At 44.4% G+C, this 26594-nt stretch overlaps 1 pseudogene; it reads left to right on the forward strand.

Moving 5' to 3' along the window:
• LOC142776585 (ELAV-like protein 1-B pseudogene) overlaps positions 1 to 26201 on the forward strand; it is a 70583-nt pseudogene extending 44382 nt beyond the window's left edge.
• The last annotated feature ends 393 nt before the right edge of the window (positions 26202 to 26594 follow it).

The raw sequence follows: 26594 nt of genomic DNA on the forward strand, positions 1-26594 counted from the left end.
TGTACGGTGTGCGCTAGCTGCGTGTTGTGTGCGCGCGCCCTGGAATACACACTGTACGTGCACGATTGCGTATACAATAGAGTGGTGCCTTCTTACCAACGTGAAGTATGTCAATCACCAGGCAGGCGTAGCAAGGAACAGCTGCGAAACTAGCTCTCAAAATTGTGCATTGCTACACTGAGCAAAACTGCTAATAGACCCGAAGATCGGGAAATCCGGCTAAGAGAAAAAACGCGTTTTGGTGAGTAGTACACGTAAGTCACTGCCGGATGAAATCGAATACGATGATGCAGGGGCTGAATGATTTTTATTACGACATGTAACAGTGCTTTCCCTGCTGTTGCTCAAAAACACTATACGAAGTATTTCAGCACGCCGCGCTTGGGCCTGGCACGCACGAACACTTTCAGAAAAGTGTGCTCGCAACGTTTTACTGCATGCAAACTATACAATACGCGTTTAGTTTACGCCGGGGCTATAAGTTAGCGCAGAAGCGAACCAGTGCTGAGAGCACCTTGCGAAGCGTCTGCTGTTTTGTTTGTCCCATACTGGTTTGTTTGCCCCATAAATTTGACGTCAATTTCGTCACACTTCTTGCAATGCAATGGAATAGGATAGGGCTCCTACTCAGTTTTTCCTTTCTCCATGTTTCCCTAGCTGGCGGCCTCATGCCTCGACGTCGCCACAAGGTAGCACTGACAGCACTAAAATTTTGAGGGCTTCCGACTCAATTTGAACCACGTTTGATAGCGGATATATTAAACAACATTACAGTTTGTTTATCTATTTTGAAAAAAATGAACATAAAAAATATACTACTTACATTGGGTAGTTTTGTTGACCTCACGAAAGTGTTTGACATACTTGATCATGACATATTACTAACCAAAATAGATCACTACGGAATAGGCGGGACAGCGCTAACGCTTTTGTCAAACTATATCAATATTAAAGAGCAATATGTGTATTTAAAGGGTGTGTCGTCATGTCGATGTATAACTAATAGACGTGTTCTACAAGGTTCAATTCAAGGGTCATTCTTGTTCTTAGCTTATATTATTGATCGGCCATCTATAACATAGGGAGATTGTATCCTTTACGCAAATGACACTAACATATTTATTACAGCAAAAACGAAATTATCTTATACCATAAAGCAACAACAGCCTTACAAAAGTTATCATCTTGACTTAATGGAAACAAACTACTCTCCAACCGCTCTAAGAGTAATTACATTATCTTTGCACCCAAAACACCCACTATACATTAAGTTATCAGCTTGAAATGAATAACAGAGTACTAGAAACGGTTAGTAATAATAAATTTCTCGGTGTATACTTGGACGAACAACTTTCATGGCACACACACGTACTTGAGACAACACTGCAGATATACAGAAAAATACCTATTTTTTACAGGCTACGCTACGTTCTCCCAATAAAGACAATGTTAACATTATATCATTCTTCCATACAATCACACATCACATATGCCAAAGTAATTTATGGATTGACCTACCTGACAACACTGAAACACCTCAAAGTAGCACAGCACACGGCTGTGCATGCCCTTTTCTCCATACCAAAAACAGACTCAGCTTCCTATGCTGATAGACTACTAAACATAGAACCCATCACAGTTTGTGTCAATTACCATGTGTTACTACTTGTTTACAAACTTTTGCATAACGCTGTTCGATGCCCATCTATAGCATTACCATATCAAACGCCCACATATTTCTTACGTTCTACTTTAAGTAAACCGTTATGCCTACCTCACATAAGGACTAGCTACGGAGCACATTATATTTCCTATGTTGCACTAAAACTGGGCAACACTTTACCTTGTACCATCGCAGCATCCACATCATATCGTTTGTATAAACAATGTGTTTGCGATCACCTGCAAAACTCACAACAGTAATACATAAATTAAGAATATTATGCCGATAACTATGTAGTTGTATGTATTTTTATATTGCTATGTATCAAATATATGTATTTATTGTTTTTCGTTGCACTTGTATGTACTTACCGTCTGTGAGTAGCTCAGCAGTACCTACTACTGCTAAAAAACGGACCCCTGCAACTGCCATGACTGGGCTCTGGGGTCCTACCGGTATAATAATAACCAGTCATTATATGAATGATTGGCACGGACGGCCCTTTTTTGGCGGCCCCGCGTCACGGCAATTAACGGGCGCCGTACTCCCCACAGACCGTGGGAACGGCGGGCGCATGAAAGGGAGCCGAGAAGTGCAGAATGGGGTACTCTTCTTAGAACGTCGCCGCCGACGTTTGATCCTTTTGTAACTGCGGCGGCGTCTGCAAGGTCGTGGAAGGCCGTGATGTACCCCGAACAAGGATTAGGCTACGGGGCGCACCGGCTGAGAGCCAAACAGTCTGACCGTTTCCCACGGGGGAAACCGTGGGAAAACCTCTGGTGGCAAAGTCGTATGACAACACCCAAACAGGTTGTCACTCTCGCTAGTTGAGGGCCCTCTCCTAACTAAAAAGGGGTGGGGTCAGTATATTTTTTGGGGTGGAGTTTCCATCAATGAAACGCGCATGATTCGACCCATGTAGAGGTCTCTTGTCCCCAAGGAAGAGAGCGAGGAGACACAGGGGGTTTAAGCGCAGGAGTTTGCCCAACTAGGCAGACTAGTCGCAGACCAACACGGTGTAGATACAGAACAACAAGCATCTCTTCTAGAAGTTTTAGTGTGGCTCTGTATCGGCTGGCCACCTAAACTTAGCCGTTCGTCTAGTTGTGACGCGATATTGACGTCTGCAACGTAGACATCGGGACTTCGCCTCGAGTTAGCTCAACCTGCCCGAGGCCACCTGCAAGCACTAGCCTCCCGGAGCCACCAGCGTTGCAACACCACCGACATCGCAGTCTTGCCAGAACTCTCTTCGACTTGTCGCAACCGATCGTCGGGACGCAACGCTGCTGGTCATCACACGTATGTCTTCAGTTGTTTATATCTTCTAACTTTCTCCTCTGTAGTTCTATTGTTGTTAGTTTGTGTAGTTTGTAAAAGTTCTCTCGCGTAAGCTGATTTATTGTTTTTATTTGTTTTTATTTGTATCAAGTGTTGATGTATTTTGTTAGTTGTATTGAAGTGTTGTACTAGATTCCGTGTGCTGCAATATCACTAGAGTAAAGTTTGTTTAGTTTTCTCACGTCTCTGATATCTTCACTGTCTCTGCTTGCGTACGGAACGAACCAACCTGCTGTCATTCCTGTCGCCGACTTCGTGCTGGCGACGCTAGAGTGGCAGCTTGTAACAAAACTGGCGTCCGCGAGACAGGACGTTCCGTACAAGAGTAAGACAGTGAGGGTTCAACGAGAACCGTGCGGACAGCGTGGTGATAGAGCCGCACAGTTGAAGTGGTTGCATCCTGCATATGATTGCGCTGGTTTCATAGTGGCATTATAGTGACAGTTTGCAGTATGGAGCGTATGAATTTTGATAAGTGGATCGCGCACGAAAAACAGGTAAGCCTCGAGGGCGCCGAACTGAGACAATGGGTTAAGGAGCAGCAGGAACAGGCACAGGCTTTAGCCAGAGAAGAGCGGGCACTGGCCTGGGAGGAAAAGAAAAAAGAGAGGGAGAGAGAACGCGATGGAAAGGAGAGAGAGCGCCAAGAAAAGGAGAGAGAACGCATTGAAAGGGAGAAATAACGAGAAGCGGCAAGGGAAGCGGCTAGGGAAGCCGGAGAACGGGATGTGCAGTTACTGCAATTAAAGATTCGCCTCTGTGAGAGTAGCAGGGTGAGCCGATCCAGCAGTGAGCACGACGATGCAGGGGGGGGGGGGGGAGCCGAGTTTGAGAATACATACGGGTAGACTGCTCGTCACCTTTGACGAAGGAAGGAACGAATTAGATGCGTTTATACGCCGATTTGAGAGCATCGCGAGAGGGCAAAACTGGCCTGAAAGCCAATGGGCGACGGCGCTTTCGACATGTCTTACAGGAGAGGTGCTAAGTGTTTATCGCAGGCTACCACCTACAGATGCAGCGGACTACACCAAGGTTAAAACCACCCTCCTTAAGCGCTTTTGCTTCACGGCGGATTGGTTTTGAGACAAGTTTAATATGGAGAGGCCAGTAGGGGGTGAAACAGCAACACAGTACGCGGCTCGCTTAAGACATTACGTCGATAGATGGGTTGAGCTGTCCAAAACTGAGACAGATTTCGAGTCCCTCAGCGCATTGCTGAATAGAGAGATGTTTTTGCATGGATGTGGTTCGAACCTAGCATTATATTTGAAAGAAAGGAGGGCGGAATCTCTGGGAGACATGCTTGAGCTGGCAGACCAGTTTTTGGAAGCTTAGGGTGGAGCAAGCCTAGCGAAAACAAAGAAAGATGGTCCCATAACGGACGAGAAGGGGAAATACGAAAAAGGAGGCAACATCCACTCACCACCACCACGGTGCTATATTTGCAATCGTGGGAATCACTCGCCGCACTTGTATCGCAACAGACCTGCCGCTAATGTAGCCATCGTCTGCTTCAAGTGTGGGAAAAAAGGACATAGGGCAGATGACTGCCGGTCAGGAGCAAATGACTCATTCCAGACGTCCTGCCTCTACGCACCAAGGGAAACGCATGAGGATCCCATATGCGACGGGTATATCGAGCTGAGGAATAGCGAAGAAATCCCCGTCGTCAGCGCCGTAACGGTGACACCACCGAAAAATCTGGCCGAGAACCTACCAGTGGCCACAGGGACCCTCCGAGGCACAGACATATCAGTGTTGCGGGATACAGGGTGCAACACAGTAATCGTGTGGAGGAAGTTGGTGAAGGAAGACGAGCTGGCAGATACAAGCAGACTCGTCTACTTGGTTGACAAAACAGCGAGGATGCTGCCTGAAGCACGGATTGAGGTTGACACCCCCTACTTTACTGGCAATCTGACAGCACTATGCCTGCAAGATTCACTGTATAACCTCATTCTGGGCAATATCGATAGCGTAAGACCTCCTAATCATCCCAGAAAGGAGACTGAAAAACCTGTCTCGACAAAGGAGTTAAGGGAAGAGCTTGTAGCAGCAGCTATCGCCTGTTCCCAAGCACATGCACAGCCGGAAAAATTTGCCAAGCTTCGTTCGCCTGGGACCACGGCGGGATTGCCGGGAGATAGCTAAGGCTGCGAGCAGAGGGGAGATGCGACTTTTAAACAGTGTTTTGAGAAGATAGGCAGGAAGCAAACATGCCAAAATGAGAAGAGAAGCGTCGAGTAAAAACAAGAACAGGGACTGCTCTAGCGACAGTACACTGAGGCCAACGGACGGCTTGTACGCCAATTAGTCGTTCCGCACTGCCACCGAGACGCTGTGCTTAAAACAGCACACAATTGTATAATGACAGGACACTTGGGCACGTGGAAAACACTCGACAAGATCGAACCTGCACCACGTCCTTCAACCAAGCTACAAGTGCGCGCCTTCCTCGGTTTGACCGGGTACTATCAAGAATTTATCCCGAGTTACGCAGAAGTCAGCGTTCCCCTTACAAAGGTAACCCGGAAGGGTAAAGCTAACTCGGTGAAATGAACAGCAGCCCACGAGGAGGCTTTTAGAAGTCTCAAACAACATGTCTCTATGAAGCCGATTACTTGAGCCGGAAATAGTTCTTCAGGTCTATGAGCATGTTTTTTTTTCTCCTTTCGTCGTTGGTTTTCTGTTTGTATGTTCATATTTCATTGTACAAGAACTGTATTTTGAGTTGTTTTATTTTGGCTTGGTGCATTGGTTGTTTTTACATGTTGTAATTTACATTGAAGGATTTCACTACAGTAGAGGAGCGCACCTGTTCCATTTTGTTTTGTAGTATACATTCGTGCAGTGTATTCTGTATTGATGGCTGCCGTACACGGCATTTCTTTTTCTTGTTTGCATGGCGCATTGATATTGTTGCGTGTAACTGAAGCTGGTACTCTGACAATTGTTTTTTCCCTTTTGTTGTTACTTTGATGCACTCTGCCTATTTATGTTGTGTATGAGAGGGACAGTCCTCATGTCTCCCTTGTTGGTGGTGTTTTGTTCCTTGTTGTCAAAAAAATCCCCTCAGTTTGAGCCAATGTTAAGAATAACATTCTGAAAGTAGGGGGCAATGTCACGAACGGCCATTTTTTGGCGGCCCCACGTCACGGCAATTAACGGGCGCTGTACTCCCCCACAGATTGTGGGAAGGGCGGGCGCATGAAAGGGAGCCGAGAAGTGCAGAATGGGGCGCTCTTCTTAGAACGTCGCCACGGACGTTTGATCATTTGTTAAGTGCGGCGGCGTCTGCAACGTCGTGGAAGGCTGCGATGTACCCGGAACAAGGATTAGGCTACGGGACGCACCGGCTGAGAGCCAAACAGTCTGACCGTTTCCCACGAGGGAAACCGTGGAAAAACTTCTGGTGGCCAAGTCGTATGACAACACCCCAACAGGTTGTCACTCTCGCTAGTTGAGGGCCCTCTCCTAACTGAAAAGGGGTGGGATCAGTATATTTTGTGGGGTGGAGTTTCCATCAATGAAACGCGCATGATCGGACCCATGTAAAGGTCTCTTGTCCCCAAGGAAGAGAGCGAGGAGACACAAGGGGATTTAAGCGCAGGATTTTGCCCAACTAGGCAGACTAGTCGCAGACCAACATGGTGTAGATACAGAACAACAAGCACCTCTTCTAGAAGTTTTTAGTGTGGCTCTGTATCGGCTGACCACCTAAACTTAGCCGTTCGTCTAGTTGTGACGCGATATTGACGTCTGCAACGTAGACATCGGGACTTCGCCTCGAATTAGCTCAACCTGCCCGAGGTCACCTGCAAGCACTAGCCTCCCGGAGCCACCAGCGTAGCAACACCACCGACATCGCAGTCGTGGCAGAACTCTCTTCGACTTCTCGCATCCGATCGTCGGGGACGCAACGCTGCCGGTCATCACACGTATGCCTTCACCTGTTTTTATCTTCGAACTTTCTCCTCCGTAGTTCTATTGTTGTTAGTTTGTGTAGTTTGTAATAGTTCTCTCGCGTAAGCTGATTATAGTTTTTATTTGTTTTTTAGTTATATCAAGTGTTAATGTATTTTGTTAGTTGTATTGAAGTGTTGTACTAGATCCCGTGTGCTGCAATATCACTAGAGTAAAGTTTGTTTTGTTTTCACACGTGTCTGCTCTCTTCACTGTCTCTGCTTGCGTACGAAGCGAACCAACCTGCTGTCATTCCCGTCACCGACTTCGCGCTGGCGACGCTAGAGTGGCAGCTTGTAACAATGATACACAATAAAACTGATTGATTGATTGATTGATATGTTTATTCGTACCTCAGATACGTTTCAGGTGGCGAATCGCAACTAGGGGGTCGATAGCTACTCGTTGGTGCAAAAATGTTGACGCGAGTAAATTTGATGTCAGTGCTCCTTCAAGTGCGCATCTGCGCGCATTGTGCGTGGGTTGAAACCGCCATTTCACGTGAGTCGTGCCCGAGCTAGACACCCTGATCCGCCCTTGCTCGTGCTCGGGCAGCATGCGAGTGTTTCGGCCTTTGTACTTTTCGTTCTCTTCTAACGCGACGACGGCGTGTCTGGTTGGTCCAGCAAACGCTGACGCTAACGAGAGCATTTGTTTACGCTCTCTAGCACACACTGATCTTTGTCAAACTACTTGTGCGACCGCCTGGCATCCCTGCAGTGGACCTTTTCCTATTTGTAACAACACTGCAAGTGGAGATCATCGAAATAAAAACTGGCAGCTCTAAGACTCCGAAATCGTCTGCCAAATGCCGGTAGGCGATATCGAAGGCCTGCGTTCGCGCCTGTCTTTGCAGCGAAAGTTTGCATGTTTTTGGCACCAGATATTGCTTGGTCTACACGGGTTATCACGTTTTGGCCACCAAAAAACCTTGGTGCGCGCCTACCTGAGGACAGCACGCATGCGCAGAATACCTGCCCAAAAAGAACTCATAAAAACACACTTGGCTTCTGATGAGTGTTGCCAACTTAGCTTTTTTTCGCTAGACTCAGCTTGTTGATGGTAGTTAGAGGGTGCAATAGTGGTCTATCTGCAAGCGCGGGAAGGTCTATCGTCTTTCTAACCTCCCTATCCTTCCGCTTAATCTTTCCTCCTTTATCGTGTTTATATGAATTCTAGCGGGTTGTATAGCTATATTCTAAAAAAAGATTCATACACCATTTGAAAATTTGCTACGAGTAGTGTTCGGGTTGCTTTTCGGGGTTCTTGTTGCAGGCTCTTGAAATTTTATGTTGGCAACACTGACCTGCAGCCTGCTCAAATGTTGCATGTGGTTGTATTGCGTAAGTATTGAGTGAGGCGGACAGAAATCAAGAGGAAAACAAGACTAACCATGCAAAAGTTTACACTTGTCGCGGGCTGACGTTCCGGCGCAGCGACGACCATGAGGACTAAAGAGGCGCAGGAAGTGCGAGCGTTTGGACCGCGAAATGAATCAGTTAGTTTTTGTGCTCTTATGTAGTAGCATCCTTTTGCCTCTCTGCTACAGTGGTATCTACAGACCACGAAACACAATGTTCCTGAAGTTTTTGTTTCGTCAATATCAGACATGGACTTAACCAAGTCAACGTTGCCAATGATAGGTCACTATGCAGTGGGGCTCCCTCAGTTGTGCACAAACCTGACATTAGGTTTATGCAAGTAGAGACTCATTTACAGGTATCCATTGTTGCCTCACAGCCAGCAAAATTTAGTTGATTGCTTGGTGCTTTGCCCCAAGGTCTGTGCGACATGCTATCGGTGCCATGGGACCGCATGCCCTATAACACGTTAAAGAACGCAATTCTTGAGGGCATGACAATTTGAAAGTCAAGGCGGATGCAAATGTTCCTGTCATCAACAGAGCTCGAGGTCGCCGTCTATCACAGTTCCTCAGACACATGCAAGCCTTTCTCTGCGTTCGAGTCTCATCTTTTGACCAAGTGCTACTTAAGAAACTGTTCACCCAGCTTGCCACCCATGTGGCAGACAGTTTTGACAACAGCACCGGAGCTGAATCTGTACTCTTTGGCCACCCTCGCTGACAAGGTGTATAAAAGAGTGAGTTCTCAGCTACCCGTACCTGATACAAGTTCCAAGATGGGCGTAGCTACCACGCTTGCAGTGTCGTTGCTTGCCAGTCAGGTGCCACATTCGAATAATCGCTCATGAAGGCAAGTCTGCATCATTGACCTTCGCACTGACATTCAGCAGCTCACGGATGTTATAGCAAGCAACCTCACCACCACAGCTGGCAGTGCCTCCGTAAGACACTTTAGATATGAACAGCGCTACAGCCAATCTCGACCTAACTCGCCAGCTCGTTTCAACCGTCCGTCTTCAGCAACACATTCTTTGGAGTCTCCGCTGCCCTGCTGGCACGTCCGATATTTAGAATATTCTGTGCGGCACGGCGCTCTAACATGTGGCTGGACGGGAAACGGCATCAGGAACCACCAATGGTAACGAGTGACTATCGCGTTTCTCCCAGTGTTTTTTGTTCAAGAGTTTGTCTGCGGACTTCGGTTGCTGGTTGACACATGAACAGAGGTGAGCGTGTTAGCCACTCGTAGCTTAGGCTCCTGAGTCTCAAGAACGCACTAAAGAAAAAAGCTTTTGCAAAGCTTCAATGCTCTACTCCTTGCCCGTCTAAACAAACGCAGAAAATTTATGAAACTTAGAAATGGAAGAATTGTCTCAAAATGTGATGGTATCCATTAGCGTACTCCTAATTTTTGGAGTCTCTAAGATTGAATACACAAATATCAGACCAAAGTGACTTTCATTATTATCTCCAGGACATCTACAGTTACAGAAATGTACTAAATGTGTTGTTGTTCATGCAACAACCTTGAAAATAAAAGCGTTTTACTTATGACGAGCTCGCAGCCGAGCACTCGTGCAGTACGCATCTGAGTGCTCCTGCAATACTCGATCATTTATGTTGGTTTGTTTTGCGAATAAGACAAACCGCAGCACTTCTCGGGTCTTCATGAAGGTAATCCATCTTTATTGTGCCAAGATAAGTTTGGACATGCAGATATTGAATTGTGATTATTTGTAGCCTTTCAAACAGACGTACCCAATTGGGTACCCAGAGACCAAGGACAATAAACAAACTCTGGGCCAATCTTGCTATCACACACTGTGAACAGAACAAAAATAAACATACACTGCCGCAAGTTCATCACGCTAAATATTAGACTTAGAAGTGCATTGAGTTGAATTTTTATAGTCACTTCTGTCAGTCATGCAATACTCAGTGTTGATCATCTTGTGAACTAGGCCCTCTTAGGCAAAAGATCAAAGGTAGATTCCACTACTGGATCAAACTTTTCCACTTAGTCATTCGTCTGCACAATATGGCACGCCCTTCCAGAGCCCTATAACACATTACTTGACGAGTTTATACACCTTACACTGGCACATGACTGGACTAAAGCTTAGTGCCATAACATTGAACACTCTTCATAATTTCTTGAGGGCCACCATCACATGCATCACTTCGTCACCTCGCACCAATAAAGATAAGCATAGCAAAAACAACTTCAAATAAATGCTGGAACTGGGTAGTGGTCGTCCTTCATGTTGTGTGTGATCGTCATTTGTAGATATGGAACCTAAGAAAAGCAGTGATTGGCGTCAGTGTGAAGACTCGCGTGCTCTGAATGCAGCCACAATTCCTAGCAGATACCCGCTGCCGAACATTCAGAATTTTACAGCCAGTATTCACAGAGCACAACCTTTCAAGATTGATCTGGCAGAGGCATATCATCAGACTCCAATGGCTCCAGAAGATATTTCTAAAACCACCATCACAGCTCCCTATATATTGTTTGAATTTTAGAGAATGCTACTTGGCCTCAAAGATGCTGTGCAAACATTCCGACGATTTATTGGCGTAGTCGTGCATGGACTATCCATGGGCTATCATTTGCGTTTACTTACACTGATGACATTATAGGATCCAGTTCGTCGAGAGAATTTCATTACGACTACCTGCATTTGCTTTTCAGTTGCCTTCAGGAGCATGATCTTGTTATTTAATCATAGAAGTGCCAGTTGGGTGTGACATCTCCGGGGTTTTTCGTACATATCGTAAACAGCGATGACATTCAGCCCCTTCCTGCCAAGGTTCAGGCCATTGTGAATTACCCTCGTCCAAACTCACATTAAAGAACCCCAGGAGGTCGAAATTTCTGCAGCCCTCCACTACAGCGTCTCTCATAATCATATGGTTGATTTGGGACGTTAAGTCCCACATATCAATCAATCTCGTCCAAACTCGATTCGACATCTTAGGGCTTTTCTCGGTTTGGCGAATTTCTACGTGTGGTTTACCCCTTCTTGTGCCACAGCGGTTGAACCGCTTGAAGACCTGCTGGTTCACGTGAAATCAGCCGCATCAGCATTAGCCTTAATAGACACTGCAGAACAAGCTTTTTTCTAACATAAAGGACAAACTGGCTGGAGTACCACTCTTAACGCATCGAAGCACGATGTTTCCACCAGTCTTATGTGGAATGCTCATGGCGTAGCAGTTGAAATTCTTCAGCAATTCATTAACGGCTATTGGAAACCTTTGCTTTCTTTCTTGAAAAAAGCTGTCAGGACCGGAGAAGCGCTACATTCTTTTTGGCCACAAACGTCCTGCATGTTACCTCGCCGTGATGCACTTGTGCTATTTTCTCTGAGGACGTCATTTCACCTTGTTCACAGAGAATAAACGATCGACTTGTGCATTGAACTCTGGAAGAACAAAGTACTCGCCGACAGAGACTAGGCAGTTGGCTTACCTCGCAGAATTTGTGATGCAGGATGAGCCTGTCAAAAGTGCAATAATATTCCGGTCAATGCACTAGCCTAGTTGAAGAAATAAAAGCTGCACAGGTGACAGACATACAGCTGGCATCAGCTCAGTTGGAGGATGAAGAACTTCGCGGCATAAGTACATTGACGAGTTCCCTGTTCAAAAATCTTCCTGCCCCAGGCGATACTTTAACGCCATAGTGTCTCACATGCCGACCAGCTCGCCAAGGCTTTTTGTACCACTTACATTAAGGTGAAGAATATCGAAGCATTTTCATTCCTTTTTCCATTTTAATATTAGAACAATGCAGAAATTTATGTGCAAATGTTACGTGTGGCCTGAAATGAAGACTGGTTTGAGAAATTTGGCTCGTGTATGCCTACCTCAATTCTCAACAATGCAAAATACGAGCCAACATACCAACGTTCTTTTCCAAAGTTTCTGCTTCCTGGTGACTATCACAGTCTGTGTGTACCTTGAGCAACCTGCTCAAGGTACATATACACATCGTCGGACCTCTTCCTTTTTTTAACCGATATTGTTACCTTCTAACAATAGTCGACAGGTTCACCAAGTGGCCAGAAGCAGCCCCAATTAGCGGAATTACAGCCGAAGCCATACCCACTGAGTTGGTGCTTTTGTTGACATCTGGGTATTGCAATTTCGCAGTTCGAGAAATAAGCGGTTACCGACCGGGGCAGATTATTTGAATGTACATTTTTCAACCACTTTTCAAGACTACTGGGAATGCACTATCAGTGCATAACTGCATATAATCGTGAAGAAAATGACCTAGTGAAACGCTTTCACCGTGGAGTGAAAGCAGCGCTGACGGCTCATGGTGACACTGACCACTAGGTTCACGCTTTGATTTGGTGCGCCTTTGTACATGAAGTACATTTAAAGGAGATCTTCGAAGTGTTTGAGCGAAGCTAACCTTAAGAACTCGACGGTGGAGGCCTGCTGAGTTCATCTGCAAACGTCCTTCTCAGGAGAACGAGCCGGATACCCCATCTTGTCTAAAACGCTTGCAAGATGTTTTCAAAGCAATTGCTGTGCCAAAAATCAACACACAAGCCGTTCCTTTTCTAAGATTTACAGGCCGCCACTCATGTTTTTTGTCGAACAGACGCAGTTCGCAAATCGCTGCAACCACTGTACACTGGACCGTGTTTGGTTATCCAGCGACATAAGCGTTTCGCAATTCATGTCAGTGTAAGAGAAAAAAAAAGTGTTAATAGAAAGGCCCAAGACCACTCATGCACAGACCTCCATGAATGATACCATCTTTCTTGTTTCTACTCTTCACTCTTAAAACTGCATGAAGCCATCTGCATCAAAGAAAAAAAAAGTGTACTCTGGCCTGACCAAGACTCATTCTATACGGCAGGGGGCCCTGTTGCGTGCTGACTTGCCGGGGAAGTGACGACAGTGAGGTCAGGAGAAGCACGAGCAGTGCGTGCATTTGGACTGCAAAGTAAACCATGGCAAAACAAGATGTAGGGCTAGTTAATTTTTCATGAGTGAAAAAAATTGCGCTACGATTGCTCCAGAAAACGACGTTAGGGAGGAGACAAAAAAGAAGTGCACATTACAAAAGCAATGTACTCCAAGGAGGTTTAAAAAATTGCTAGAGTGGAAATTGTTGCCCAAGAGTGAAGCCGTGCCAACTGTAAGATGGCAGCTGCGGCAGCTATCTTACAAGGGGCATGATGAGATGTGGGCGTTCGCTGGTTACGGAAAAGCGTTTTCCTCGCACGCCCAATGAGTTTAACATGGCAACCTTTTTGGGTTATGTAGTGCTCAAAGTACGCCTTGTGTTACTGGTTTTCTTTAGTAAACTTGGCATTCAACGAAATCTTATTAGAGAATAAATCACCGAGTCTTGTCCCTGCGGAATATTTCTTCGGAAACAACTATCTTTTAAAGTTCAATTAACGTAGCTTTTAGACTAACAAATCGAATCCAATGAATGTCTATGTCAAGTCAAGTCATTTAAATAGTTCAGTTGAGTTACATTGTTAGCGTTATTACAGCAGGAGGTTCCAAAGTTTCAGAGAAACTGGCAGGGGGACCTCCTATGGCCACATGGATGGGGTAATTACAAAAATACAGCAATAGTATACGGACTTGTGAGTAATAATGAATAATCTTGATTAACAATAAAAATACGATCAATACACAACTTAATGGTAATACTCACTATTGAAAAATAACGAGGAAAAAGTCAAAAGCAAGTGAAGACAAAAAACAATAATAATGAACTCTACGTGACAAATGCAACACGTTTCAATATCAGTGTTATCAATTATACAAAGGCAAATTTAAGTAGTAAAATAGCACAGAACTGTGGAGAGCTATAACAGTTAATTACACAAAGTGGTTGAGTTGATTAATTCCTGAACGTAATATTTCTTACTGCGTGAAGTGAAAATATGGATGTTATGCGATGATTTCTATTCGAAAGGCAATGAATTCCTAAAGGCTATGCTAGTAAAAAAGGTTGGAACTTGCCGTATTTTGTCCTTATGGCCGGCAAAAGAAGATTATTGCACTAGGAAAACCGGGTGATGTTACCATTAGTTAAGTGACGATGATCAATGCATGCAATAAAAATGTCATGCGTGATGAGTCTAAAGGCGACAATGGACATTTTATGACAAAATAATTGTCTCAATGGGAGTATGTTAAGCTGAGGAAACAACGAGCTGTAGGAGAAGTAAAATGGGCTGAAAGTCATTAATCTAACTGCTTGATTCTGAAGTCGCTGCAAACGTTCGATGTGCGTGAAATATGTGTCGGCCCAAGATGATACGCAATACGAAATATGGCTATGAATATGAGCAAAATACAAAGTACGTATGATGTGAGGCGGAAAATAAGTTCATGTCTTGATGATAACGTGAATACCAAATGCAATCTTTTTAACAAGTGATGCTGCATGTTTGTGAAATTTTAGTTCGCTATCTAAGATGACGCCAAGAAACCGCGCTTCACGGGAAATGTTTATGACGTTATTACCAATGTGAAGGGAAGGTTGTATGTCAAGTGAAATTCGCGGGGAATGCAACAACCTAAACACGGTTTTAGTAGCATTGATCTGAAGATTATTGGCCTGGAACCATAAAGTTATGTTATGTAATTCTGTGTTGAGGTCAGACTGTAGTGAAGAAACTGATTTAGATGACTGAAAGATGATTGTATCGTCAGCGTAAAGTATGCACTTGGTCCTTGTAAGAATGGTAGGTAGATCATTATTAAACATCAAAAATAAACGTGGGCCTAAAATTGATCCCTGTGGAACACCAACGTTAATCAACTTGGGCGTTGAAAGATGGCCAATAACATAAACCATTTGAGACCGGTTACTGAGGTAGCTCCTAATAAAACTTAGTGGCGGACCAGACATACCAAATGATTCGAGTTTAGCAAGTAGAACGTGATGATTTATAGTGTCAAAAGCCTTCGTCAAATCGATAAACACAGATCCCACAAATAACCCTCTATCAATAGAATGTTTGATTTCCTCCGGTAAGGTAATTAGTGCCAACTCAGTTGAATATCCTTGACGAAATCCGAATTGTTGTGGAGATAAAAGATTATATTTTTTCAGATACGGCATTATTCTAATGTGGAATACCTTTTCAGTTACCCTACCAAAGAAAGCAGGATACAGATTGGCCTATGATTCTGTACAAAAGTCTTACCACCCTTCTTAAAAACTGGAACTATTTTACCAGCCTTAAGGCAGCTCGGAAACGCACGCGCTGAAAACAGCTTGTTAATAATTACTGCCAAAGATGGTGATATTAAGTTTGAAACTACTTTTACTTCAAAAGGATCAATATTATCTAAACCAGCACTTGTGGTTTTTAGTGATGTGATGACCTGAAGGACTTCATCTGCAGACGTGGAATGAAGATAAAAAGAATGAGTACACCGTGGTATATTGCGTAAATGACCTGGTGATTGCTGCGTATACGCAGATGCGCAGAAATGCTCACTGAACGTGGCGGCCACTCTTACAGGGTCGGTATACATTTTGTCACCTTGCTTTATTTTTATTGTGGGCTCTGAGCAGTTTTTCATGTTTAAAAATTCTTTATTGATTTCCCAGCACCGTCTCTTTTACCTGTGTTTTTTACAATGAGATTCCGGTAGTAATTGCGTTTAGCACGCCTAAGTAAAGAAGATACTGTTGCTGAGTATTTGTGAAAGCGTCATTTTAATGCGAGGTTATAAGGCTGCAACTTTAAATTCTTATGAAGGTTATCCTTTTTATTAATGGACTTCAAGAACGAGTTGCTTATCCATGGATTTCTAGGGGAACGATACCACTTGGTGACAGTAGTGGAAGTGGTGCATGCATCTATACGTGAAGCTATTACTTCTGAGAAAGACACAAAAGCTTTTTCTGCGCAGTCTAGATTAGTCACCGATGCCCAGTATATTGTGCTAATTATTTGCACAAACTTGTCCGCGTCGAATCGGCGTTTCGCAAAGATGTTGCTGGCCTTGGTATTTTTGGAGCCCAGAATAAAAAATACGGGATTATGGTCTGTAATGTTATGATCTATTACACCTGCAACGTGTTCAGTGGAAATGTTGGAGATGATATAATTTATTAGGGTATTCGAACCTAGTAAATCGTTTCTAGTTGGTGCTGAGATATGCGACGTAAAGCCGTAGCAGTATAAACAGTTCATATATTCTAAGCCCGATGCACTATCAGGATCAATAATGTTGATATTAAAATCACCACATAAGACAACGTTTTTATTTTCCCTCACTAGGTTATTAAGAATGATGCTTAACTGATTACAAAAATTGGAATACGACGATGAAGGTGACCGATAAATGGAAGCTGTAATAGTACTACGGCTATTCAATGGTATAACACTATGGTTGAATTCAAGCCAAACAGATTCACATAAAATATTGTTGAAGGTTATGTCACTACGGCGTGTGTAGGTTAAGGATGAGTTGACAAGTATGGCACTACCGCCACCACGACAGAGCTCCCAATTACAGTATTCAGAATAGTAACCTGGCAATCCGTACAAGTTACCCTCATTACCAGACAACCAAGTTTCAGATAAACATATGACAGAGAATGAACCAACGCAGCAAGGTCATCCTGGTGCTTTCTAAGACTGCGAATGTTTAAGTAAAGTAGTGATAGGGATGGTGACTTCTCGAGTAGCAATTCTGATGTTTGCTGCCACGAGAACGCAGCCATGTTGATCTAAGGTCGGTTTAAAATGGGGACTGATAGGATATCTAAGAGAATACTGAGATCTTCTGTGCATGCAATTCGAAAAACGCGACTGTCATCCGCCTTTCTGGCTTTGATTGTACAATTGTCAGTCCCGAGATGCTTCCACTGATTGGCTTTCTTAAGCGCAAGTGCCTGTGGAAAAAGGCGCTTTCGCTCTGGTGTGAGATAGTCATTCACATACACAGGTTTAGGGCCTGTGCTCTGAGAAAACTCTATATCTGTGGTAGACAGGCGTGCCTTTCTTGCCTTCCTAGCAAATTCAGCCTTCTTGCTTCTCGAACAGAATCGCGCAATAATGTTGCTTCCATTCTTTGCGGGCACCCGATGCGCGGCGTCTATGTCTGTATCGGCAATCGGACAACCAATCTTCTCACCGATAACCTGGACGACTGCCAAGCAGTCTTCGCCCTTTGTGTCAGGGATTCCCTTCAGTTCAACATTATTAAGTCGTGAGTATTGTTCGAGATCACATATTTGTTTACTGAGCTTCTTATTCTCATCCCTCAGGACCTTGTTTTCTTTAGTTAGTGCCTCATTGTCATTCTTTACACGTTCAAAAAGGTCATTGAACATCACAAGGCTTGTTTTCATCTCTGCGACCTCCTGCCGAAGAGCCTGTAATTCCTTTGCTAGTTCCGCGCAAGTCGGCATTCTCAAGATAAGTAATGAAGAAAAGTAAACTCAAAATACGAAACACGAGACACAAAATAAAAAAGGAAATAAACTATATAAACTATATTAAAGGCAGCAGTGGAAGCGAGAAAAAACGCAAAACAGAAAGGAGTGCACCGAGAAGCAACGAACCTGGACGGAGCGGACAGAAGGGTCAATGCTTGTACACAGTCGCAGCCAGTGCTACCAAAATGACAAGCAATGACAAACGATGGTCTATTTTTAGGGCTCCATTTCCGGTAGATGGCGAAAGTAGCGGCTGAAGTTCAGTGACGTAGTTGCACGTGCCGAGGGTACAGCAGCAGCGGCTAAGCAGTGCTGTCCAGTGAGCCGTTCAGATAAGATTCACCACCTGGACGGAGTGAACATAAGGGTCAATGCTTGTACACAGCCGCAACCACTGCTGCCAAAAAAAGTGGGCACCACCAGAAAATAGTATGTTTCTGAGATTTTTGGAGGGCAAAACCTAGCTTGACTACTGCTGGCAAGGCATTGCGAAAGCTTCCACTCCCGCATTTTGTTGAAACCTCCTTGATGTATTCTCCACTTCTTTTTTTTTTGTCTCCTCTCTAACTTTGTTTTCCGCAGCAATCGTGGCACAATTTTTTCCAGTCATGAAGTATTTCAGTTGATTTCGTTTTACAATGTAGCAGCATCTTTATTCCTTTGCCTCTCTGCTACACACTCAAAGGTTCATATAGTAGTGTCTAAAAGATGACCGATTCAGAGACTGGATAGCCTTAGTGAGTTCCAATTGTGTGAGGGCAGCCTGTTATGTGTGCAGGTGCGAAATTGTTGGAAAACATGCCGACCTTGTCAGTCATGTCGAAAAGAAAATACATCTTTCTGCAACTGAATTTATCTGTTCGAAGAGACAAACAGCCCTCACATTTCCTATGAAGCACGAAGACACAAGCGCTGCAGTTTTCAATAGCTGTGTTTGTCACCACGCATTGCTCCATTTTATCCAGGAATCAGTTCTTCCTGATGTGCATAAACTGTGCGCGCAAGACTAAGACAGCATAACGAGTGCTGTTATGACTATCAATGCACTAATTAACTTTAGGCAAAAATAGGCATAAAGATAGCCTGTCTACTGAGTCGAGCACTATATAAGGCTCAAGAAGCGCGGATCAAAGCAGAGTGAAATCTCAGATGGAGTAGATGCGCCAAATGTGGGCAATGACACTATTGGACTCGTCTAGATCTACACGTCATAAAGACTTGCTTGTGTACATTTGCATCAGGAAAACGTGATAGCTGACAATTATTTTCTTTAAAATCGATGGACTTAATGTCCCCAAATCACCATATTATTATGAGAGAAGTGGTAGCAGAGGGCTCCAAAAACTTCGACCACCTGTGGCACCTGCAGCTTACAGCACTGCCTCGCTTGGCGTTGCTGATCGTGACGACTTTCTGACCATGATGTGTACTTTCACTTAGGATGTTAAAAACTTATTCGTAAGAATTGGAAAGCCATTTAAAAGAAGCATTTTCTGTTGCGCAATGTGGATCAACAAGAAGTGATTGTACAAACTCATTCAGCTCCAAGAGGTTTATACAGTTTTCTGTCTACTCCTAAACAGAAATTCCTTACTTTCGAAGTCTGCTCCAAATATTAAACTGGGTGTGTCATTGTCGCGCTATGCATTTTGGAGTGTCCTGTTCCGGTAACTTTGTCAATTTGGCTAAGTTTAGCAGCCAACACTGTAAGATGCAAAGCAGCACAGTCAAAAATTACACTTTAGGCATTTTTCAGCGCATTCTGTTTGCCCACAGTTGCTTTTTCAGAACAGCACGACTGTGTTTGTATAATAGCTTGTGAAACTTAGGTGGCACTGACAATGTCGCTTCAAACATCTTTTTTGCACTGGTATTTAGCGTAATATGTTTTGGTTGCAAGTAAGGTACTTGCTTTTTGGCCTACAGCTTGCAGACATTCGTCATGCTTCTCATTCACTGGTCATAAGTTCATTAAGCTCATGTTATTAAAAACTTCCTGTTTCAAATATGTCATATGTTGTCATAAAGCATAATATACAAGCATAAGAATACAAATCTTCAGCACTGAATACAGACACTCACACTTTTACATCACAATAATAAAGCAATTCATTGTCAACTATACGCAGTGGCACGTGGGAGTAGAAATACAAAGCCATTTCACAGTACCGTTTCGTCCCTACACATCCTCGCGAGTACACTACTTTAGACCCTGAAGTAATCTTGAAAATACTTCATGTGAAGTAACTTCTGCTACTTCAGAAGGCAACCTATTTCACCGCGCTATCGTCCTGGAAAAAATGACATATGGCGTCACGTAGTACGTAATCTCATTACAAGTGGGTAGCTGAACAATATTTCCTTGTATAGTAACTGAAGGCATCAATTCTGCGAGAATGAGACCTACGCTATCATTGGAGGTAAGAAGTGTACACTTAAAGGCCCTGCAACATTTTTTGAGCATGATCAGAAAACACTGCTGATTCGCAGTAGAGGCTCCCGAGAACACGCGATCCAAATGTTATAGCACCGCACGTGGCCGAAAATTCACAATAAATTATAAAAGTCGGCTGAAAATTGCTTTCTCTTCCCTCGACAAATGACGGAAGACGCTCAAAAACCACTCGTAAAATGCCTATCTATCAGCCATTGGCTGATTTTAACATGGCGCCCTCGGTCGTTACAGAGATCACCACGGGAGGCCGTCTCTTGTCCACACGTGCGTGCGTGATTGCACTCAAAAAGCCGCGTGTTCGATAAAAAAAAAGGAAAAAGTGCTAAAGGTCACGAGGCGCACGTGACATATTTTGTTTGCCCCTCCCGTTTCTCGCTGCTTAGCATCCAGCGCTTTCCTCGAGACAAGAAAAGAGAGAATGCAATCGGAGCGTGTGAGAAACGTTTGTAACTATGCTTGTGCTGGATAGATTCTTAGAATTTTTGCGGCGTTGAATTTGTGAAGCAATTAGCTCTTCCATTCACTCAATTCCATGGTTACTCAAAAAAGTGTTTCAGGGCCCTTTTAAGGACTTGTTTATTGTTAGACACAACAATATTGTTATCTAATATAACGTCATGCCAAGGAAAGCACAGTTGATTCATTTTATAAGAGACATGCTCCGGAAAGCAGTTCCTGCCTTTTATATGAGATGTCTCTCATAAGCAGGGTACCAATAGATGCCTGTTCTTATCTACGCATATTTTACTGTAGACACACTGGTGTCTCGTATACACATGTGTCTCCTATATTAGTGTCTTTATAGAGAAGTTTGACTGTTAGAGGATGTTCTATGAGGTTTTAGTAAGCATTTCCACAGTTTTATGTGGGCTCGTACTGCTCCCATTCGAAACTAGAACTGTGTACTGGCAACGGTCTGTGTTAGGTTTTCCGTTACAAAGCACAGTCGTGTTTACCGGCACACTAGTTAGCTTAGCATTTGTAGTGACATCAAACTATTTCTTAAACCCCGACAACTGGCAAACATTAGTGTTCGTGTTAAAGAGAGGAAAACAAAAGAATTACTACGTGCTAATGATAATTGCGATATTGTTCAATTCGAAGAGTTGAATGGTAGAAATTTTGCAAACATTTTTGCCAAAGTATTTTTTATGCGCAGGTTGACATCAGTGTCGTTATCACCGCTATTTTCTCTTAAGCAAGTTCAGCATAAGGCCTTTGTGAAACACCAGTCATTGCAGCATGACTGTTGTTTTGTGATGCCGAAAATAAGTTTTTCAGAAACCAATGCCTGGACGAAGCTAAAATATTTTCTATTGTGTCGTTTCTTCTGTATCCCTTCTGCAGAGAGCTAAAATAAAATAAAAAGATCCGGCGTGCCGGATCGACAGCTTGTCATGCTTTTACTGGCATGTCAGCATAGTGTGTAGGAGAAAGACACGAAGCAACATAGCTTATGGTTGTTCGCTGTGTGGCTTGCCACTATACTGTCAGATCCTTTATGGTGAAAGATTGGTACCTTGCACTTCGAACATTTCACGTTCTGCTGTGGTTCACTGCAGTGGCGCCCGCGTAAGAGTTTATTTTTACGTAGTCCTATTCTCCACAAGAATTTCAATGCCACCACAACAGCGCAACTTTGTATTAGTCATGTTTTTTTGCAGTCTGGGCCCATCATACTTTTTTGATGCATGACACGTTGAAGGTGGAGTACGATACACAAAGCATGGTATAAACGAACGTCTTCCTCGTCAATTTTTTTTTGCAGCCACTGTGTTTTCTTCCTTTGTTTCACCTGTGATTTTTGTTCCTTTTTCTTACTATTTATATCGACCTTGATCCATGTTTACTCACTATCGCTGCTACTCTCCTATGCTGATGTCGTCCCCCACCCCTGATTTCCTAGGGGGTTTGTCAACTCTACCACACTGCTGACAGACGTCACGCCCACCATCGTGTTCGCGGAGGAACTGCTTTTTTAGATGCAAAGCAACTTATGGTCGAGTTCAATCTCATTTGCGGCCTAACCACGCTTACTACGCATGCGTGCCTCTTCCTTCTCCATGTTCTCCCTCGGTCATCTCGCAACGCCGACGCGAGCAGCGCCTGCTAGCCTGCTTTCGCTTCCCCTTTTTTTAAGCATCCCTCACCATGGCATGTACACCCCATTGCGCATGCGTACCCCCTCCCCCTTACTCCTTGCCTATGCTCGTCCTTCGCAAAGACGACGCAGAAAGCAAGTCTCTGTGTTCAATCCGACTCTTCTGTTTCTTAGTGGCCATTAGCAGTGATTGGTGTGCTCCATTAGGACATGCCGGTCCATGGACTACTGCATGCTTGCACCTGCCTCGGTATTTCTCCTGCGCAACGCTGTGGTGAGCGCCAGCGTCAACGCCGCTGCCAGTGTAAGCGTTAGCACCCGCTTCTTTGCATCTAAACAGGGCTTTGTTTTGGTGAGGGAAGCTGTAACTGTTTTGTCTCTTGTGCACCTCTATGTTCACCAGGATTGGCGGCTGCTTTTTCAGGACTCGTGGCGAGTTGGCCGAAAGCAGCAGACGAAACAGCCCAACGGCAGCAGTGAGCGCCAGAATCGACGGGCACGCTGGAAGAACACGAAACCATGGAAGGTGACGGAGGCAACAATCAAACAAACCTCATCATCAACTACCTTCCGCAGAACCTGACAGATGAAGAGTTTCGGGGAATTTTTACCAGCATTGGTCCCATTAGGTCTTCAAAGATAGTGCGCCACAAGGCATCCGGCTACAGCTATGGCTTTGGATTTGTCGACTATCAGAGAGCAGGCGACGCAGCGCGGGCGGTCGAGTCGCTCAATGGTTTTGAGCTGCAGAACAAGAAGATCAAGGTGGCATACGCTAGACCGAGTGGCCAGACCATCAAGCGCGCCAACCTCTACATTCGTGGCATCCCCAAGCACTTCCCACCTGAGGAGGTTGAGAAACTGTTTGCAGACTTCGGCCAGCTTATTCAGTTTCGAGTGCTGAAGGACGACGACGGACTGAGTAACAAGGGGGTGGCGTTTGCTCTGTATGATCTGCGTAAAAATGCTGAGGCTGCCATGTCAGCCCTGAATGGCCAGACACTTCCAGGCGCCACTGAGCCGCTTCTTATTCAGTTCACTGTAGACAGGACCAAGAAGCTGCGACCTCCTGGGGGTCGGGGACCCCATGGTCAGAAGACCGGGCCCTCGAGCACCAGTTGCGGAGGCCCCGTGTGCGGCGCTCATGATTGTTACTGTTACAGCCCATCGACGGGCTTCCACCAGTACCCGACGGAAGACATGGATTTCGCTCCCATAGCAGCCGACGCAGCTGGACATGTACTCTTTGTCTACAACATTGATACCGATACAGACGAAACTTCGCTGTGGCAACTTTTCACCCAGTATGGCATGGTGACCAGTGTGAACATCATCCGAGACAGAGCCGTGGGCCTCTCTAAAAATTTTGGTTTCGTTACCATGGCCAACTACCTGGACTGTGTGCGGGCCATCGAGGCTTTAAATGGTTTATACTACACGGGCCGACCACTGCAAGTCTCCTTGAAGCAACCCAACTAGAAGTGATAGCTAGGCTGACAGTCGTGATCATCAGACGGTTGCAAGGGGCATCAACACCAGTTCTGCGAGTCAGTTCAGAAACTTTATTTTAATGGTAGCCACACTGGTTGGATCGAGAAGGCATTCTCCACTGTTTGAAGAACTCTGGTGTGCACTTCTTGCAACACAAGAACTGTGTCCATATCTTGTTGGTGACTGGCAGTGTCATGTGCCTCCACCATAAGTTATTTTTTTCCTATACATTGTTGCAATGTTTTTCCGAGAACTGCTCTGGATTGGCAAACGCTGCTCCATATCGTTTCTGTGCTAAAAAGGGTATGACTGGTCACCTTAAGGGACTGTTAGCATTTTGTGGGGATGGTCTTGAGTGTACAGGATTTTGGTTTTTTTCTGCCTTTAAAATTTGACTTATTAGACACCAACGCGACTTCTTTACTGCATGTTGTCTTGCTCAATAAAGTTTTTCTTGTGAGCAGAAGGAACAGAATGTGCCCCCTTCAGCTTGTGGGTATTGTAAGTCCCTGTGGCATTTCCTGCTTTTCTGGTACGTAGACATTGCTTCAATCTATGCTCTTTTATTTCGTTTTCTGCTTTTAAAGCTTTATAAGTAGTGTGTCGGAGTGTGTGTATGTTGTTCAGTCACTTCAGATTTTTAAAATCCGTGAATGTGCTAAGTTAGCAATGAGCCTGTGCATTCATTGTCTTTTGCTTAACTGAATTTTGGGGAAAATGGGCACTTTCTTTTTCCTTGTTCAACTTTTCTATCCTTTAAAAAAGACACGGTGATGGTCTTGAATGTGCAATTTTTTGGTTTTGTTTTCTGCCTCTGAGTTTTGACTTATTAGACATCAATGCGACATGTGTGCTGCATCTTGTCTTACTCACTTAGGTTTGCCTTAATAGCAGAAGGGTCAAGTTGTGCCCCAATCAGCTTGTGGGGTTTGTAAGACATTGTTGCATCACCTGCTTTTTTCTGGACCGTAGATACTGTTGCATCTCTAGCTTTTTTATTCTATGTTTTTCTGGTTTAAAGTTTGAATTTTAGTGTGTGTGAGTGGGTGTATGTAGTTCAGACTTTTTTATGTGTGAATGCACGAAGTCAGCAAAAAAAGGAAACGGAGCGTTTTCGAAAGTAAGCGTGCGCCCTCAACCGATCATTTATGCATATGCTTAATTGGCAAATGTAACAGAGCCCACAAGTAAACAATATCTTGTGTACAAACGCTAAAACTCGTCCAACAGAGCACGTAGCGTGTTTCTTAGTGAATACTTTTTTTCTAGGTGCATGCTTCTTTGTGCATGCTTCTTTTTGTTGCCTGTGTTTATTAGTGCACGCTTCTTTCTGTTGTCTGTTGGCCGTGCATGCCACGCTCAAAAAAAAATTCTCATTCCTTCTATATCCACTCATTCTAAGCTAACCAAGCGAAGCGTCGCTTTTTTCTGCCTGAAGGCCGCTCTAACTTGCTCTGGTCACCACCAGATAGTATGTGGTTTTTCGCACCATGTTCACCGCCTTCAACAAGCAGGTTTTCCTAATCCCCTGCTAACTTTCACCTCCGAGACTCTCCTAACGTCACGAGTGCCTAATAGGGGACAAAGCAACAGCCAACGGATCAAGCCTCATTCTAGCACGGCTGCCATTCCCTACGTACACGAAGTTTCCCATAGGCTAAAGAAACTCGCTGGCAAAATAGGTATCAGAGTTGTGTACTGCGCACGTGACAAGCTCGCTGGGCTATGTCGCAGGGTCAACGGCGACGGACCTAAGTAGAAGCATGCACTAAAAAGCACGCTACGCGCTATGTTCAATGTATATTAGCGATTATGTACAAGATATTGTTTACTTGTGGTTGTTACAGTTTTAAACAGGCCAATGCATATACAATCGTTTGAGGTAGGATGCTTATTTTCTAAAAGGCTCCGTTCCCAGCCACCTGGTGGACCTTTGTAAAAAGAGTGGTTGTCAGGCAGTTCTTGACAAGTGTGTGAACATGGCGTGATCTAAAAATCAGCGCAAGTGCGAGAACAGCGAAGCCTTCCACATTCAACCACTTGGCGCTTCCTGTGTTAGCGTACCCTCAATTTCTTTTTACGGCTGTGAAATTAGTGATCTGGGGTCCACTGATGTGACTGATTCTTGATTAGGTAGGGCGTTTGGCGCATGTATGTGCGATTTTACTTATGTTACATGGTTACACGCAGATTCTGTTTTCCATTATATTGCAGTTTTCTTTATATAAACTTACTTTGTTAGTTCAGCGCTCGGTTTTCGCCTCTTCTATCACGTCCTGCCGTTTGCGCTGTTGAGCACTTTCTTCTTCTACCAAAGAGCGGATAAGTGAAAAAAAGAAAGAAAGATGACAATAAAAAAGAGCGAGGAAAAATCTTGAACGTTCCACGGTTCATTGTGATATGCGAGTAGCTTCGTGAGTGTGTATCTTCTTAGAAGTGTTGCGTTCAGGGTTGTTGGCTGGTGGTCCTTTTATTGTAGATGGTGTCTGGTTCAGGTAAGGGGCTTACGTGCCGTAGAAGTTTTTTTGTCTCACCGACCGTTACTAATCAGGCATCGAAGACGACGTCCCGAGACTCCAGGGAGGCGGCGCGGAAGAAAAGGTTTCTCCAGGCACTGTCTTGCTTTGAAAAGGTACCAGGCAGTGTTGGCGAAATACGCAAAGCGGCGTTTAAAGTGCATACTATCTTGTTCAGAGAATTTTGTTTGGGGGTTTCTAGTTGTGTATGCGATGGCTGTTCGACATGTCGGGCTTAGAACCATTGATCTGTTAG

The sequence above is a fragment of the Rhipicephalus microplus genome, chromosome X (assembly GCF_043290135.1).
Source record: "Rhipicephalus microplus isolate Deutch F79 chromosome X, USDA_Rmic, whole genome shotgun sequence".
NCBI lineage: Eukaryota > Metazoa > Arthropoda > Arachnida > Ixodida > Ixodidae > Rhipicephalus > Rhipicephalus microplus.